Source organism: Pseudopodoces humilis, chromosome 1 (genome assembly GCF_049639895.1).
Source record: "Pseudopodoces humilis isolate 2021_Gansu_Grassland_sample_001 chromosome 1, ASM4963989v1, whole genome shotgun sequence".
Classification (NCBI taxonomy): domain Eukaryota; kingdom Metazoa; phylum Chordata; class Aves; order Passeriformes; family Paridae; genus Pseudopodoces; species Pseudopodoces humilis.
Window position 1 is genome coordinate 138,824,226 of NC_142200.1, and position 18,363 is coordinate 138,842,588.

General features: G+C 37.4%; 1 protein-coding gene across 14 annotated transcripts in view; it reads right to left on the reverse strand.

The window, feature by feature from the left end:
* PARD3 (par-3 family cell polarity regulator) overlaps window positions 1–18,363 on the reverse strand; it is a 446,220-nt gene that overhangs the window by 343,297 nt on the left and 84,560 nt on the right. The window contains exon 1 of one of the 14 annotated variants that reach the window (XM_088052273.1): window positions 9,280–9,466. The exons of 12 other annotated variants lie outside the window; for them this stretch is intronic. The gene's annotated coding sequence lies outside the window, so the exon portion shown is untranslated. Of the gene's footprint in view, window positions 1–9,213; window positions 9,467–18,363 lie in introns of those variants that run through there. One more of the 14 variants, XM_088052269.1, reaches the window with a different exon arrangement.

The window sequence follows — 18,363 nt, forward strand, 5'->3', positions numbered from 1 at the left end:
AAAGGTCCCTTTCCATGGCTGGGAGCTGGAATAGATGACCTTTGAAAGTTCTAACCCAAACCATTCTATGATTCTATTATTTTGTTTCATGACAAGGAATTTTTAAGTTCTACAACAGCAAGCACCTTTCAAAACCACTAGTTGTTGACAAAGACTGTAGAGCCCAATCCCATGATGAGAGAAAGAGCAGCCCAATACCAGCCATCTGCACTGCAGGGTGGAAATTTGGGTCAGCAAAGAAAAATAACAGCACATATTAAATCTTTAATGAGAGTATATAAAACTCCCATCGTCCACAAAGATGTTAACTTCATCTTCTCCATGTTTACCAAGACCATCCAATTTTGGCGATGCAAAAATAATCCTCCCAGACATAACCAGTTAATAAATTCATCACCAATCAATTGAACACTGGGCTAAAATTTCCTCAGGAATCATAAACAGTATTATAGTCTTAATTGTCTCATCAAAAACAAGCAAAAAATAAGAAGAATGTTTTAAAGAAGAGTATGTTATAGAAAACAAGATTCCACAAGTACACCTTTAATTTTATGATGTTCTGATGCAACACATTTATCAAATTAGAGGATGCAGCAGATTCACTGACTGAACAGGATGGGAACGGCAAATATGTGGGTAAAATCATCTTCCAATTCTAAAACAGGCTTTAATATACTACTGAATATACTAATATACATGCAAGGTACAAAAAACCATTATCATTTTCACCAGACACGTAATTCCTATTTATGATACACAATATTGTATATCATCTGTAATCACCAATTTAGATTATGAAAACCCTCAAGCAGTGGAACCAATAAATCATAAAATAGGTTAGAGCTATTAGAAAACATTAATTCTATTCTCAAAGCTAAATTACATTTTGCAATTTCTATCAATGGGTTTGAATGGAACCTTGAAATGATTAATGTTTTATCAGAGATAGCCTGGGCAGTGTACACAGAAGATGCCATTTAGAATTTAATGCTGGTGATGTGTTAGTGACTTAGTAAAAACTGATAGACTTATCACCAGTCCCAGAACTGTTGAGCACAACAGATTGCAAAAGTAAACCATGGATTTGTAATTAAGTCTGCAAGCAAGAAGGCTCAATATTTGGTGGCTGACGTGAGGTACTGCCAGCCACAACTCCATAACAGTCCCAATATGTTTGTGCCAGGGAAAAATTCCCTTGTAATTGGTGTCAGCATAATTGAAATGTATGCATGTAATTCAGGTGTGCGACTCAAGGCTCCCTCTGCTGTCAGATGAACTTGTGGGAACAGAAGCTCAGAGCCCACCTCAGCAGTGCTCTCCGCTTGCTGTCTACTCATGCCCGCACACTCCCAAAGTAAGAATAAAAATGTTAAATCACACTGAGCAACCCTTCCTGTTAGAGTTCCCCACCCAAGAGGAAGGCTGTACAGAAAATGTCAGACTTTTCTGTCCAAGCACCTGCTACAAGAAGGTAAAGAAGCAGCATTTTAATACAGAAGTGAGGTATCAGTAGCCCAGGCTTGCGGACAACTACATTTATTGTAAATGACTTAAAAATGCAGTAAAACATAGATTAAAACAGTATCTACATCTTCTGATCTCGAGTGTCTATAATGAACCTTTTCTGAAAGTTGTATTTAGAGCAGCCAAGCTCACAGTGGATAGCAACATGACCAACATAAAGAGACAATGAGAAACAGTCAGATGTCACAAGCAGTGGAGTGTATTTGGAAGGAAAAGGCAAAATTTAAACATGTAAAAATAAGAAGAGATCCTATATCACAGCATTAAAAATAAATTTAAGTCTATAAACTCTGAAGTAAGCCACCTGAAGAGGAGCAAGACATCTCCAAAGAGCCAAGCAACATTTTTACAAGCCTCAATAAAGTATACAATAATGATGCAAGCCACGCCTCTTTTGCAAACTTTAGAATACACTGTGAAGGATTCTTTACAACTAAGTGGAGGTCTGCTTAAATCATTTAAGGCCAATACAGACAAATGTATATACATATTGTATGTAAAGAGAGAAAACATGGTGTTCTGGTAAAGCCAGTGATGCAGAAGATTATCGTTAAGAATAAAAAAAATTGTTTTGTTGAAATTAACAATGCTTTCTTCATTTTCTGTGTCAAAAACAAAACAAAATTCTGTAATGATTAATTATGTGTTATCCCAAAATCATCTGTCATTATTTTTCCTTAAGTAAAAGAAACAAAGTTACATCTAGAAGATCTTTGTATCAATTTCTCACATACAAGAAACTTGTGTCTATATTACCAATGTATAAACATCTCTTCAAAATCAGTGGTAAATTTTAACATTCATTTTCTCTCCCAACAGAAGAACTTCTCTACATGAAAGTACAGAATGGGCTTCATTTTGTTTTCTGTTTGCCTAAAACTGGCATATTTTCAGTTGTTCTGTGTTTCCAGTGAAATTTCTATTAATTCTTTCTCCTCACAATGGAACTAGAGATTAAATCTTGTCACTTCTCTAAAGCAAAAAGCAAATTGTTCTCAAACAAAGGACTTCATATATAGTGCAAAAGACTCTGTTAGGAAAAAAACAAAACAATAAGAAGAGAATAATCATGGAAAAGTCTTCCCCTTTAAAACAGCACTACAGCTGAATTGATCTTGCTTCTTCTAAAATTCCTTCTCCAAAGAACTATTTAAGAAAGCTTACAGGAAATCGTAGCAATGAAGTTTTACTGTGTTCATTAGAGAAAATTTGATTAATTACTATAACAAGCTGGTGAGAAAAGTTAGACTTTCATTTCCTTACATTTTCTCATCTGAAGACAGATATGGGTGAAATGCTTTAATCAGTTATGACTTAGATTTTAATTAAATAAGTGCTGCTGTTTTGCTACAAGACACTATTCAAAAAAGTTAGACCTCTACTAACTATGGAAAGAAGCCTGTCTTTTGCCTTGTCAAGTGCCAGCATTACAGGTCACAACTCAAAAAAATGAAAGATCACAACACAAACAGATCACAGTTCAAAAGTGAGGAGGTATGGATTCCTCCTGAACACCAAGCCCTTCCCAAACCAAGGAGTCTGTGTCTGAAATTCTTTTGATTCAACTACATAATTCTGTTCAGTCAGACAACTGTCAAAAATGTACCTATAAAAGGATTACTAGTAAAAACAATTCCAAATAAGTCACTGCTTCATTCATCTACTCCTTGGCTAACAGCCATCCCCATAAAAATTGATCAGACAGGAAAAGTTTGCCATTTTTTTTTTTAGTTGTAGAGGACTTACAAGCCCTGCAGTAGCAGGAATCTGATAGTTTTCCAGTACAGGAAAATTACTAGGTGAGCAAAAGATTATTAAATTATAATTTTCATCAAAACTGCTACTTTGAATAAGGTTATCACTCTAACTGAGAACAGGGAGGAGAAAAAAAATAACACTTTTGACTAACAAAGGTTTTTGTGAAATCATTGCAGGTTTTTCTCACAGTTCTGTGAGAAAGACAAGATTAACTTCTTTTAAATTTTTATTACTGTTTATTTCCACTGCTCCCTTCCCTCAAATCTTTTTTCTTCTTTCATTACCTCGTTTCCCCTACTAGTCAAACATATACCAAGATGGGCAGCACCTTCCTTCCTGCCCTTGTTCCAGCATATCTGTTGTTGTAAAGCAACTCAGTAGGAAAAAGTGGTGTGAGTCAGTTTAACTCAGCCCCCACCAGCCCTTCCAGTGCCCACTGCCCCCAGCTCATGTCCTGTACTGCTAAAACTAGCCAGCTGCTTCCAGCTGAAATAAACATCTGCACAACAGAGCTGCTGCTCAAACCTGACCTCCTCCAAGCCCCTTCGGTAGGCTGTTACACACAAACTCAAACTCCAAATGTTTAAGCCTAATTTAATGAGGCAACTCCCAAAAGCATTTTTATTGTGAAAACCATAATTTTTTATCCTAATATGTAATTATGTGGATGTTGCCTGGTTTTCTTTTAGTCTTGTAAGATTAAAGAGCTTATTGCAGTTTAACTGCTTGAACTTGCAATGTTACTAGAAGGACTGATAGCAAGATGCAGAGAATCTATGAGAGAGACAGAAAAAAAATATATCAAATCCGAGCTGAAATGGAGACCCCCTGTCAGATCACATAGGAATTTTCTTAAATAAGTGGTAACCATCTCTGAAGACCAGAACATCTGTTCACAAAAATCAAAGCCTAACCAACACATAGCATAGACTTTTGGTGGTTTCAGCAGTATGATTACTTTTGTAAAATGCCTTGTTGCCACTTGCTCCAGTACATTTCACTGAAGTATTAAATAGCTGCACTATACTTGGCATACTAAGCCTATCAGACTTACACTAGTCACATTAATTTAAAAGTAATAAACCCAAGCAGAGAAAGTCACATTTCTTTTGTACAGGAAATAAAACTGCCTTCAGCAATAGTCAATCCATATAGATTACTCAGTGGAAATCTAACCATAATCTCATTTTACTGTATCTCCTAGAAAGGCTTCCACTTTAAAAGAAAATCAGCTTCCAAGGAACAAGTCAACCAACAGTTCATGTAAGAATTTAAGAGACAATAGCCCAAGTTAGAACATACAGGGGTGTGCGTATATATCTGTACAAATTATATATGTACATGTCATATAGACACTATCATCACTAACTTGACGATCATGGGGAAACTGTATACATTTGTTTAGCTCAGTTAAAGCTTTCTTGAAACTGTAAGGAAATCCTTGTTATTACAAAAGCCAAGAAAAGAAACAGTTCAAATAGAAGGCAAAATTAACAATTAAAAAGAATCATAAAACATTTAAAGATAAGGGGTAAGGAAATTATGATTTCTTTTCCATCCAGTTTCATTAAAAGGAAGCAGAATTGAGACATTTGCAATGCAAAAGAGTCAAACAGATGAATGAAGAACATCAGTAACACAAAGGCTGAAATAGGATGATGGAAAATAATGAGGTCTTTCTTTTCTTTACCCCCACAATCAGAATTCAGCAACAATATATAATGAGTGCTTGGTCAAATTATTATTTTGACTGGTAATACCATAACTTCCTGGCAATCCCGAGTTTCCATAAGTTAGAGCTAGGAAAAGTTGGTTATTTAACTATCTGGTCATCCTCCGTAAGGAGAAAATAGGAAAAAAAAGAAGCATTTTATCTTGTAAGTTGATTTTATTCTCTCCTGTTTCAAAACCCTCTACGACTAACCACACACAAAATTAGCAACACCTCTACAAGCCTGGAAGCCTGGGAAAGTGCCAAGAAGGATCCATTTCCTACTGCAATCATTTCATCCCATTCAAACCCAGACTCCACAAAGCATTTAATACTCAAGGTTAAATTTCAGTTTAAATAGTTGCAATGAAATGAATGTAACTGTTCCTTGTTCAGGTTTTCTACTGAACTGTGTCTACAGGGAGGAAATCATGTGTTTTATGTATATAGAAATACATGGAAGTCTTCTTTAAGAAAAAAAGATGACAGCAGGAGCAGGCACGAGTACAGAAACTGCCAACCATTTCAGGGTACCCTCCAAAAGCATCCACCATTACATAAGAAATAGAAGGCATAAAAGGACCTAGATGTCCACAGTGTGTCAATACTCAACTACAGTTACGAAGTTCACAGCCTCATGAATTTGGGCAGAACTAAGCCTCTGCTGAGGCTTAATAACATGCTTTAATTGTATTCAGTTGGGAAATTTACAGTGCCTCATTTACTATGATTGGATAAATAATACTCATTCCACATTTGCTTGGAAAATACAAATTTGTGACAATGTGTGGTTATATAGGTCGAATAAATGATGGTTTTAATCACAGTGATGATTTCTGGTTTCCATCTGGTAGTTCAACCTCTCTCAGCTGTGCAACCCACACCTCTGACCCGCTCAGCAGCTCAGGAATGGGGGGAGAAATTGCCCCTCTTTAGAGCCCTGCACTGACACTGCAGTGTTTGAGGCACAAGCAATTTAGAGCAACTCATCTTCAAAGTCAGCCACAAAATAAGACAGTTTTGATCATTTTCAGAGGTCGCATAAAGCTACTCACTCCCAAGGAGAAGAGCTGGGACATGTGGCAGGTTCAGTAGTGTCTGACACACAGCACGATACTTACATTTTCATACAGACACCAAATAAATAAAAGCGACCCATTTCAGAAGTGTCTCTGTTATGTTTCCAGCTCTGAGAAAAAAATATACTGTCTTTCCTGATACGAGCCTTTAAAAAAAACGCCACATGCTTTGTGGTTTTTAATTATGATTATGCTTCCCTAAAAAACAGTAATTTTTTTCTGAGATGTTTTATTTAGGAAATATATTTTCATTGCCTCGACTTAAATGACAGAGTAACAGGGATGTCCTCTAGCCTGCCTGAGGCTGCAAACAGAGGGTGCTCTCTGAAAGCCCTGGGAGTCACCCTGCATCCAAAGCTGAGTGCTACCTGCTGGGGTGGCCACACCACAAGGGACTGCTGGGAATGGGGCTCACAAATGTCCCCTCCAAGCAGAACTGGACCCCCACCAAGTGTTTGCTTATGGGTCACTCCATTAAAGCCCGCCCAGTGAGTAATATAGGCCTGGAGAGTACAGAGCAGGACCTGATCCTGGAGATCACACAAAAGGCAGCACACCCATGACAACCCGGACAGCCTGTGAGGGATGGGGAAAGATTTCTGACATTGCAAGAGCTTGCCTGCTTTTATCCACTTATTTGCTTGACTCAATAATATCTGAGAGCACATTTGAATTTAATTTCCTTTGGTTTAAACCTAAAAATCTTCTAGAAGAAAATTACATTTAGAAAAAGCCCACTGTAGCTGGTGCTCCCAGATAAAATCTCAGCTAAGTGCACAAGACTGCTCTATTCATGACACCGTGGCTTTTCCCCAAGCAAGCATCAGTACAATCTCCTTCCCAGTGTTTGACACCCTCCCAAGCCCAGCATGGCTCTCAATGAACCCATGTGAGGTCAGTAAAGAACCTTCTCTAAGTAATATCCTGCCTGAGCAGGAGGCCACGGGGAGGCAGAGCCTTGGACAGCACAGAACACACCTGGCCAGCAGGTTTAGAGGTCTTTGGAGGTGTCTGTACTCTGTTATTGCTGAGTGGCACGAGGATGGAAGCATGGACACCCAACAAAGCAGTATCTAATAAAAGCAATGGTCAAGAGTCAGAAACAGTAGCAGCAGAGGGAAAAGTCACTCACAAGAACATTCTGTATGTACATGGGCAGAAAGCCACTTGCATGCTAAATTTATTTTTATGCTTTTGTATGGTTGCCTAGGATGCACACCTTTTTCCTTATGGAAAGAAGAAATATTTAAGCTTATTATATTTCTAGTTGACAGAATACACAACAGAATGTTCAGAAATACAGATTTAGGCCCCTACACAAAACAACCTGAGTATACATACCCCAAAATATTTTGGTTCATTAGGCCTCAAAGAAAAGCATTTGTACAATCCATTCTAGATAAAAATGGAAAGCTATCATGTGAAAGAAGTCAAGTTAAGACCTGTCAGCTCATGCTGAGAATGCTGAAACAGAGGAGATTCTCTTATTATACACTTTATTAAATATTTTCTCCCTCTGAGTTGTCAAGACCTGTCAAAGCATTTTTTTTCTTAGCAATACCCCTCTATAAATTATCTGCCACCTATTTAAAACAAATATATGTATATATACATACAAGCGAGGCTTTCCATACATCTCTACCATTCCAGGTTTTTTAGTTTTAATGTCTCACATAGCTGACAGATGTACAAACCATTTTTCTCTTGCTGTACAACCTCAAATATAATAAGTCTTTATGGCCTGAAATATGAGCTTTTAACAACATCTGTGCAGTTAGAAAATGTAACTCAGCTTCCTAATCACTGTATGGAGAAAGAGTCTTTTCAAAAATACTACCTATTGTAAATACATATTAGTGGCACAATGTTAAAATGATTATACTTTTATTTAATTACAATCCACTCTACATGACAGTTCAGGTAGCCTACATCACAATTAATCTTGATTAGTGAAACCTGCAGCATTGTACTGCTCAGTGTAATCAGGATGATTACACAACATATGATCTTTATGTTTCTGTTTTGTCTCTGCAGTGGTTATCAGATACTTATCAATTTTCTAGCCCGGAAGTTTAGACAGGATGGCAACACGGGAACCAGCTAACCTGAATACATTTCATTTGGGCTGCACAAAAGCCATAAAACCAAACAGACTGAATATGCAGGGCTTCTAATGTTTATGCTTTTGAAATCTGACAGAATCTATAGAAACTGATTCTTTAGAAATAAAAGCAAGTTTTAGTACACTGTTTAACTTAGATTATAATTTCCCATAAGTCTCGTCAGTTGCTGGGGCATGTTGATTTTATTTCCCTCTTATGCCAAGTACAGCAGACACTTTTACTAATAACGGTATCAAATTGATACAACAGGAAAGCAGATAAAAGAAAGAATCTTTCCAAAGATGAGAAAGAAGAAGAGACTAGGACCAGATGATAAAAGGTCCTGAGTAAGAATGAGGAACTGGAACTACACAGATAAAAGGAGCCAAGACAAGAGCAGGGCAAAATGGAAGAGACTGAAAGGGAGCAAGTGGAATATGTGTAAATTCAGTAGAATGGGGCAGAAAAGCCTTCATCAGCCAACATTTGAGCTCTTCCATAGTCAATAATTGAAAATATTCCTCTTGTGTACAGCACTGGTTAAACACGAGGATTATTTCCTGCTTGCCTGCATGCAAAGTAATATTGAAGGAAATACTCAACTTCTACTTGATACAGCATTAACAGAGCTTTGGGCAGCAGAACTAAGCTCTTCACAATCAGCTGAAGCCAAATGTGGTTTCCAGTTTGCATTTCACAGACACAAGAAATTACACTCAAAAAGGAAAAATCTTGTAAACTACTGTGTGAAAGCTTAAAATGTACATAAAAAGCCTTAATTCGAGCATTGCATCATGGAAGTGCTTCATTTGGTTATATAATTATTTTAGTCATATTTTGTAATTATCATCATTCTAACTATTAGTACCTATGGATTATTTACACATAAAGGTAGAGACTTTTGTGTGTAGGAGGCAAACAAACAAAAAAATCAATAGTGAAAGACTAATTCTGCCATAGTCTGAAGTTTTCAGGCATATATATATACACACACATTTATACATATGTATCCTGTATTATGAAAGAGAAACACAAATACCTGTTCTTTAAATTAGAGAATAAACATTGAATGTCTATATTCTTCTGTGCCGATACTCCAAATTACCTTTGCGAGCAATATTTTTCCCAGGAACAATTTATATCACAGATGTGAAATGCATCAATAAAATTCTGTATTCTTTTTGAACATGGCCTGACAATAATACAGCATTAAAAGCATCTTCTTTGCTGCCCTTAGCTGAACCTCAGAACTTCCAGGAGGACGTTTCTGCATTTATGATCTAATCAGCAGGGTCAACAAGAGCCACTGACCATGAAATGGAAAGAAACGTTTCAGTGGTTATATAATGACACCTTAACGTGCTTCTCGTTAATCAATTACTGCCATTAACAAGCCTCTCAAGAAGGAAGACTTGCAATGACTCTGCAATTAGGCAGCTAACTACAACTGTCACTATGAAAAAAACACAAAAACACAAAACCAAAAAAACAACCAAATTAACCAAAAACCAACCCTCAAGGAAATAGGGAAAAAATTAAAAGTCACAGAGAAACAATTACTTCACAGATGTTCAAGTCCCAAGCAGCCTGGTAACTCAAAGCTATGTAATTGTGCTAGCAATTTTAAGTTCCTTGAGAAAATGCTGTAGTGGTGTCACTGAAAGTAATATAAAACAGATGTTAAATATTTTACCAATATATGCATTATACATTATGTACATCCCCTGAAATTTCATTTTTTAAAACTATCCAATCACAGTATGTCATTTAGCTTTGCTTTATTTTTAGAACTTTTTTTTTTTTTTACTTCCATCCTACCAGGGTCAATAGTTTTATCCATATAGGAAATTCAGTGAAATAGAAAATTCTTGCAGTGAAACAACCATCAAATGGGATGGTATAGTCCAGGTCTGTGCATACAATAAAAAATAAAGCACAATACAGAGGCGTTTAATAGGGTTTTTTTCACTTTTTATCATTTTGCTAATCCTCATTCATCTGCAAGTTAATAAATTAATTCATATTAATTACATAATTAGAATGAAAACTCCTGTGACCAGAAACTTCACTAAAGTGCTGATCTCACTGACTCTGCCCTATAAATAATGACAAAGCTTAACTAGGAACAGTGACATTAGAACATCAGAATATTGTGCTCTTCTGGGAATACAGACATCACAGTTAGTATATCCCATCTTAAATATTGTAATAAATACACCCTCCAGAAAGCAGACATTTTCTAACAAACCTCAGTGACCTCTGCAATAATACAGGTTTCTTTATCCTAGCAGTCAAGGCACCATTTCTCAACCCCTGCTGCACTTACCAGCATTTCCCACTAGAAACAGCCTACACCATCTCCAATCAATAAACCAGAAACCAAAGTAGAAATTACAGCTAAGTAATGTATTACTGTCAGAGACAGCATGATAGGAGTTCTCCCTACTATGTCTAAGTAGATACACAGAAATACACACACACTCACTACTATTACCAGAGCCCTCAGCACAATAGATGCTTTGAAACATGAAGTCTAATGCATGTCAACCTGGAATTCAAAATCTGCAAACACCCACAGACAAGACTTGTCTCACATGCTTTGTTAGAGTGCAGCCAAACAGAAACTTTGCAACAGAAGCATTAACTCTAATATTTATTTGACCCAAAAAGCCATGCTGCTCCAGAACACAGCATGCAAGACTGCTGCTCATCTTCCTCTTACGTTGCTCTCCCCAACACTTTCCTGCTGCTGCCCAGTTCATTGCAAGCTGCATTTTAGCTCCTACTGGGTTTCAGCAAATATCCCTTGGGATCCTCCATATGCCACAGTAGATCTGTGACAAATGCAAGTGTTTGAATTGGTTAATGGCATAAATCAGTGCACCCTCTGATCAAAACTAAAACTCTCTGATCTTTCGTAATTGAATTATCTATTGTATTTGGTTTATTCATAAAATATGAAAATAAGAAGTTGTTCCCATACATTTTGTTATCACACCTCCTCACCGATGAATGATTTTTCAATTTAAACTATATTGGATTAAAGTAATTTTTCATAGCGATGTCAGGGCTCCTGAAAAAGAGTAGTAAAGATGAAAAGTGAATTTTAGAAAAGCAGAAACACCATTCATTACCAGCTATAAAACTCCAGGTTAATATACATAAGGAATATCCAAAATGCCCCAAATCCATAGTAAGGGAAAGCTGATATTCCCTACAAGTAGTAGTACTTTTCTGTCTATCTTCCCATCCATTGCCTTTGTTCTGTGTTAATGAAAGATCCCATGCAAAGATAACAATTTTCACCCCATGTACCTTAAGGCAAAACCTGCTGCTTTTCTCACATTCTTAAAAGAACACCTAACCTTCTCCCCAAGGGTAGAATTTTGCTGCTCCGTTATTTTTGCCAACTTCTAAATTGAAAGATCTTCCCTCTTGTTCGTGAGGCTGGGTGGGAAAGGCACGTAGCCAAGAGAAATGAAAATATATCCACACCCTGCTCAAAATAAAAAGCCATGACATGGGTATAAAGAAGAAGGGGAAAAAAGGCATCCAGAAAACTACTATTTTTTTTCTATTACATGAAAATTCTGTTAAACTCAATCCTAATAATTGAAGCATCTAATATACTGAATTTCTAATAATGAAAGCAATAAATATAAAGCAAAAAGTCATTAATAAATCTTGGCCCAACACTCAGAAAGTTAAATTGACATTTAAGAGAGCATTGAGGCCAGGAGTTTTGGGGTGTGATTTGCAGACCTGATCCTTGGCACTCAGGTCAGTTCAAACACCCTTGCTCAGCACTGAGGCCAGCTGGCTTTGCACTGAAGCAGGTAAGTCCTTACATGATTTCTTCCACTGGCCAGGGAATTAACAGAGGCTGTCATTTCCTAAAGAGCAGTGATAACACAAATGAAAGGACTTTCTACAGTGATCAGCTGGCCTTTCATTAGCGCTCCATCTGCAAACCTATAACAAAAGTATTTCATTACTCAGCTGGGTTTGTATAAAAATACATGTCACAAAAGGCCAGATGACACCAAAATAAGGGTAGTAGAGGAATTAGAAGTGTACAGATCCCTAAGAATAGGAAGATTGCATGCATGTATTTAATGTTCAGCATATCAGGTGACTCATAAATCTTAGTATTAAGCCATCTGCTCAGCTCTCATCCCCACTAATTCAGTCCTTACGTCAAATTATGCTCCTTAGTTATTTTTATAAAGAAGGCACCAAATTTTTGTCCAAAATGTTGTAGCATTCCTGGTGTGGGCTTTCCAGTCTGGAAGAAATGCCATTGGACATGCGGTTACTATGGTGGCTCAGAGTAGTCAGAGGAGGAACATGAATCTCCACCTTCTGGTGAAGGTTCACAGACGTGTCCACCAAGGCTGCAGTGGATTGCATTAAGGTAACTGATGGCTTCAAGACCCTGCAAGCCAAAGGAAATGCAGCAGTCAACTCATTCCTATCAAAAAGTTTATGATGCTAACCAGTCATACTTACGATGTTTGATTGCAGGAGGCAGCAGGAGGACAAATAAATTTAGCTGCAAATATGCTAGTTCGTTTAAAAGCAAATCCATTTACCACTGACAAATACACAAGATTATGTACATATTATAGAGTGGCAGACACTTTCAGAAATTGTTTAGCCTTCTCAGTGAAAGTGGCTCTTTGTCAAAGAGAGTATTTTGGGGTTTTTTACAGATTGCTGCCATAGTATACTACCACAGCCTAAGGCAGCCTTAATGCTGAGCTGTTTACCATCTTAATTTTCACATTAATCACTAATATCAGCCAGTTTTCTTAGAGCTTTTTGGTTTTCCTTTGTAGGTTTTCAGAAGAATCTCCAGTTTTCTGATTGTTTTGAAAGCTTATGAATGCATGTAGTAAGGCAACAAACCTCAAAAGAAAAAATGAGATAAAAGAAAGCCTTTACCTTCTCCACTGAGAAAATTCATTTCAGCAGATCGAGCCTGTACTCCACACAGACATTCCTCCTTTTCCCAGTTTAGGTGATTCCAAATTTTTCCAATGACCTTGCCGAAATTAAATTTACAGTCAAGCAATCTTATCTTTTAAATCAACAAACTGGATTAGTGATCCTGAGCTGGGAAGCAGTTTTCACATGCCTACCAAATTTGGACCAAAAAAAAACTTTCCAAATTCTATTCAATTTAGCTAACTACTTGCAACATCCAAAACTTCTTTCAAAAGACTATTTCAGAAAAGATCATAATTATCTACAAAATCAGAGCTGAGACACTGCTTGAGAACTGCTACAAAATCCTTATATATACACAGATAAATAAAGACATTTCCAAAGCAGCAATAAAACTGATGCTTGGTTGCAAAAGGAGAATATGTAATTGTTTGAAGGTTAACTTCACTCCCAGTTCAATATCTACATTTGAAAAGGTGTAGAAAGCACTCAGTACTATCACCAAGTGGAGCTTAACCTACAAAGAACTAAAACCAACCCAAGCCCAGAGGAATTGCCCTTTTATTTCTCCTTATAACTGGTCCATATTTCTTCTTATGCAAGGTTATTGCTGGGAAGAATATGGATGGTTTGCATAGATTTTGAATTCCCTAGCCTTTTGCATATTAAATATTAATATGTGGAGGATCACAAAGAGACAAAATGTCAATAACTAATCAAAGCAGAGATAAAATGAAAGATTTATTTCACTGCTCATCACCATTTCAATACTTTGCATATCAAAGGCCACTAAACACACTGTTTTGAAAGAAACATATAGTTCTGTAGGGGGGAAATTTAAGGAACCAAGTATGTGGATTAAGACTCCTTTTTTTTGAAGTTGCTCTATTACTTTTCTCAACTTCCCTTCAGCTGAATCCTGGTCACAGCAGCTGGTCACCAAAAAATGGGATGGTGAGGTTTTTATTTTTATCTTTCATAATTTATTTGTAAACAAATAAGAATAAATAAATAACAATAATAATGACTTACTCTCTACATGGATATGGAGAGGAGGAGAATGGGATTAGGAACAATGTTTCATGCCACAGTGCAAACAGCAGCAGCTGTAAGTCACTGCAATGCCATGTCTATAATGTGAGACTCTGAAGATGCTCTATGCCTTACCTTTGTTAAAAGACTGTAACAACATGGCTGAGGTCAGGAAGAGGATTCACTTGTTTAATAACCATATGACTGTTCTTTGAAACACACAACTACTGCTGACTTTCAAGTTTTCCTTCACTGTTACCTACATACATGTCTAAGAACTATGGATATTCATTGAAAAGACTGCAGAATCACATCACAGCACTAATAGTTATAAAAATACATTTCAGTAAGATAGTTACAAGCTGTTCTTCTATCAAACTTATTCATATCTTGGATGTGTCTAATACACACACAATAGGTACTAGCTCTAACAAGCAGAATTCTCTTTACCGCTTGTGTCGTGCATGAAACATTTTCAATTTATTTTTAACAGCAGAGTTAAAATTATATTCCTGTCACAATATTCTTCTTCATATCTTCGCATCAATAAGCTAAACTACTATGATCTTTTATCCATCTTATTCAGAAAAGCCTAACATCATAGCTATTTTCCATAAATACAGCACAAGTGAAGGGGTTCTATTTTGTTTACCAGATTTGGGAATCAGACCAGAAAACTGATACACTGATATTATCATGAAGTAGAGGATGAGTTGGCAATTTCTGTTTTAATATTTCAAAATGTTCTGATTACTGACAAAAGCTGAACAGAAATAACTGAAAGGATCACATTGTCTGAGCCCCTGATGCCATGCAGGTGAGCATTGCTCAGACCATATGATGAGTTGCTGCCTGTTTCCAATCCTTATGTCCTCTTACTTTAAGTTTAAAAAATAAAAAATCATAAAAAATAAAAATTAAAACAAAAACAGCAAGCTTGCCAGACCAAATTTTTTCCATTCTGAAGACATGAAGACTCCAATGAGCATTTAGTTCTTTAACAGAAAAAAAGCCATAAACTGTAAATTTTGTCAGGTCACTATGAGGAAGATCAGCTATTTGCATCTGCTCAGCTGCAGTTATTTATTTCAGAAATACCTGTGCCAGGAATTCCAGCTGCACCTGCACAGCAACATCTGAACTATTACAAGCTGAGGAATACTTCAGCACAGGCTTGCCACAGAATGGTGCTCTGTGGATGGACTAACCTGCTGTGGACAACAAACCCTTGTCTTTTATCAATGCTTTGCATAAAGCCTTCCTCTATCCATGCAGACATCTCCAAAAATGCATTACCTCTGTTCCCTCATCTTTACTGAGACAAACATGAATATTTCAAGAGGACAAATCAAAAATTATATTTTGTATTTTAGTCAAAGGGAAATTTGTGATAAAGTGTGGTCTAACAGTAAACTATCCATCTTACTGAGTTACAGCCAGCTACTACCTTAATGTTACCCTAATTAGTACAGCTTATCTTCAGAAGACCCAGCTGGAAGGCACCATGCAATGTTCACATGAGACATAGCAATATACAGATAAAGTTTCAGAGAAGAAACACTGCAGGGGGAGGGGGGAACTGACAGTTTTACATATATTTTTCAAATTCTGCTCACAAATTTTACATACGTGTTTGACCCAGGACTGCTATTGCACTTTGTGTTAGCTAACTTAGCCTCATTACCCTGCAGAGAAAGGAACAGAGAGAACGTCACACCAGCAATGCTGTTTTCAAACCTCCCATTTTGAGGCTTCAGAACTTTTGCTAAGATTATAGCAGTACACATTTGCCTTGTGGTATCTAGTTCCTTCAAAAGGAGTGGGAGCTTCATACTCCACCTCCAACTTGCTGGCTACGAACTCCTATCTGGGCACAGATAGGCTCTGTCCAAGGAGGTTACTTGTAACTGCAGATTGTGTCCGAGTTTCTGAGTCCTTGCCAAAGCTGGAGCCACAGTTCTTTGTCCTGTGGGGCACAGATCAACCCCTTTGCCATCTATATTTGCCCCAGGTTATTCTTTGAGAATGAGGCATACTCAGAAAACTTCACAGAGAGTGCAGGAGGAATACACAAATATCATTCATCACTACATGTCCTTCCACCCTCAGGAAACTCCTTGAGGTCTTTTGGTATTTAAAATACAGTACTATGACTAAACCGAAGTACAACTGAAAAGCCACAGAACCAAGAGGCTTGTGACTAATGATACAGTTCCTGCTTCTGGCAACCACCAAAACTGGTAGTTTCCAAAGTCACAAACACAGGCATGATTTAGGCTCACTATGCTGGGTTTCCAGTTTACTTCACCTCATTGCAATGACAAAAAATAAAACTGATAAAGGGCCAGCATAAAATGAGAATATATGTTTAGACAAGGCCCTGTTTGCAGATCTAACAAAAGACTCCTAGTAAATTTCACAAACATCCATTTCCACCCTGCGATGCTCGAATGAACTCCTCCTTCCTGTATTTTCTTGAATGGAATTAGAGCTCCTTGTTCCATCCAAACATGTAGCACCAATCTAACTCCACTTGCTTTTCTCTGCTAATCAACTTCTGGAGTCTCCCAAACCTTTACAGTGATAGAGCTGCAGCGGATGCAAAATTGCAAACATCTGTTGGCACTATTTCCATAAAAAGCTTACATAAGCCCTTGAAGAACTAAGATCAAGTGAAAAATCCAGAAGACTTGAAAGCCTCATTAGCTTCTGGTTAATCAGAATCGGAAGTTGTCTTTAGAAGAAGGGGGACTCTTGAGATTTCTCCAAGGATTTGTTTTCACAGCTGTAATTAGCAATTGGTAGCAGGAAAACAAAAAGCTTTAAACCAGCATTTTTCAGAAGCTCTAAGAGTGGTTTAGTTTGTTTGTAACTTGAAAACATTCTCCAGCAGCAGATGAGAGCTATTACTGATATCCCCACAACAATGGCAGAGCACACAGTTGAGAGGGAAAACAACAGCAAAAGGTTATTTTTCTGCCATAAACTTAAAAAGCTTACTGTGATGATGAAGGGAACAAGACAAAACATACATTGTTGGGCAAATAACAGCTGATTTCAATGCTGCCTTTAGTAAGTCAACAAAGAAACAGGAAAACCATGCTCCTTTCTGCCTTCATCTGGGGCTTTTAAGTGCAGGGAAATTGAGCTTCAGGAAGGTGTAAAACATTTGTGCAAGGGACAGACACACCTGGTTCATGGGCGATTGGAGGAGCAACACATTTTAGAAGAAGGGGGAGGAAGAGGGACTTCTACAGAAGTCATCATTTGGAAAAATCTTGATAAGTAATACTAAAGATGATTAAATTCTGGACACATGCCACATTTCTTAAGGTTATTCAGGTTTCTTTGAAATCTTGCAATCACCTGCACTTTCTACTTCACAAAAGAAAGATATTTCTTAAAATTCACACAGTTTCATTTCAAAGCGAATGCAGGCACAAGAATTTCCTAGTCATAATATTAATATTTTCAGTACTACATTGTGATAAGTTGCATTAAAATGTCTCACGCACAAACTCACAGTGACCTCTGCTGAACAGTTAGTGCATCTTCCACACAGAAAATGGAGCTGCCAATCCCAGCACGTGCAAATCCGTCACACAAGCAGCATTTTGAAAGAAATGTCACTGCTTAAGCTATAAAACCCACAGCTCTGTTTGATATGGAACAGATAAAATTTTATGCAGAATATCAAGAGGAATCTTCTGATAAGCCAAAACAAAAGGATTATGTTTCACCAAAGCTCTATATGTCACTTTGTGAGCTATCTAATGCTATTGGCTACATCCAGTAATTTCAGTTATTCACTATGGGATTACACTTATTTCAGTAAATTAAACAACAGCAGGCTGCTTGTGCTTCCAGGACCTAAATAATGACTGTGATGAGAGCAGTACTGGCTGCAGTACACTAAGAATACTTTGATTTTATAAATGAGAAAATTCAGAAATCTCTGTCTGACACAGTCTTAAGACTATTGCAAGTATTTCTATTTCTCAAACCCCTCTTCCTAGGCTAGGTGCAGTTGTCCAAACCAGCCCTGCCAACACTGGACAGCTGCTTCTCTCCAGCTGTGACCCCCAGCAGAGCAGCATAAGCGGAGAGCTGCCCTGGGCTATATGATCTGCCATCAGCCTGGGCTCCACAGGGCACAGCACAGACAATGGGATGGGCATTCCCTCTCCCACCTCCTCCCTGCACAGTATTC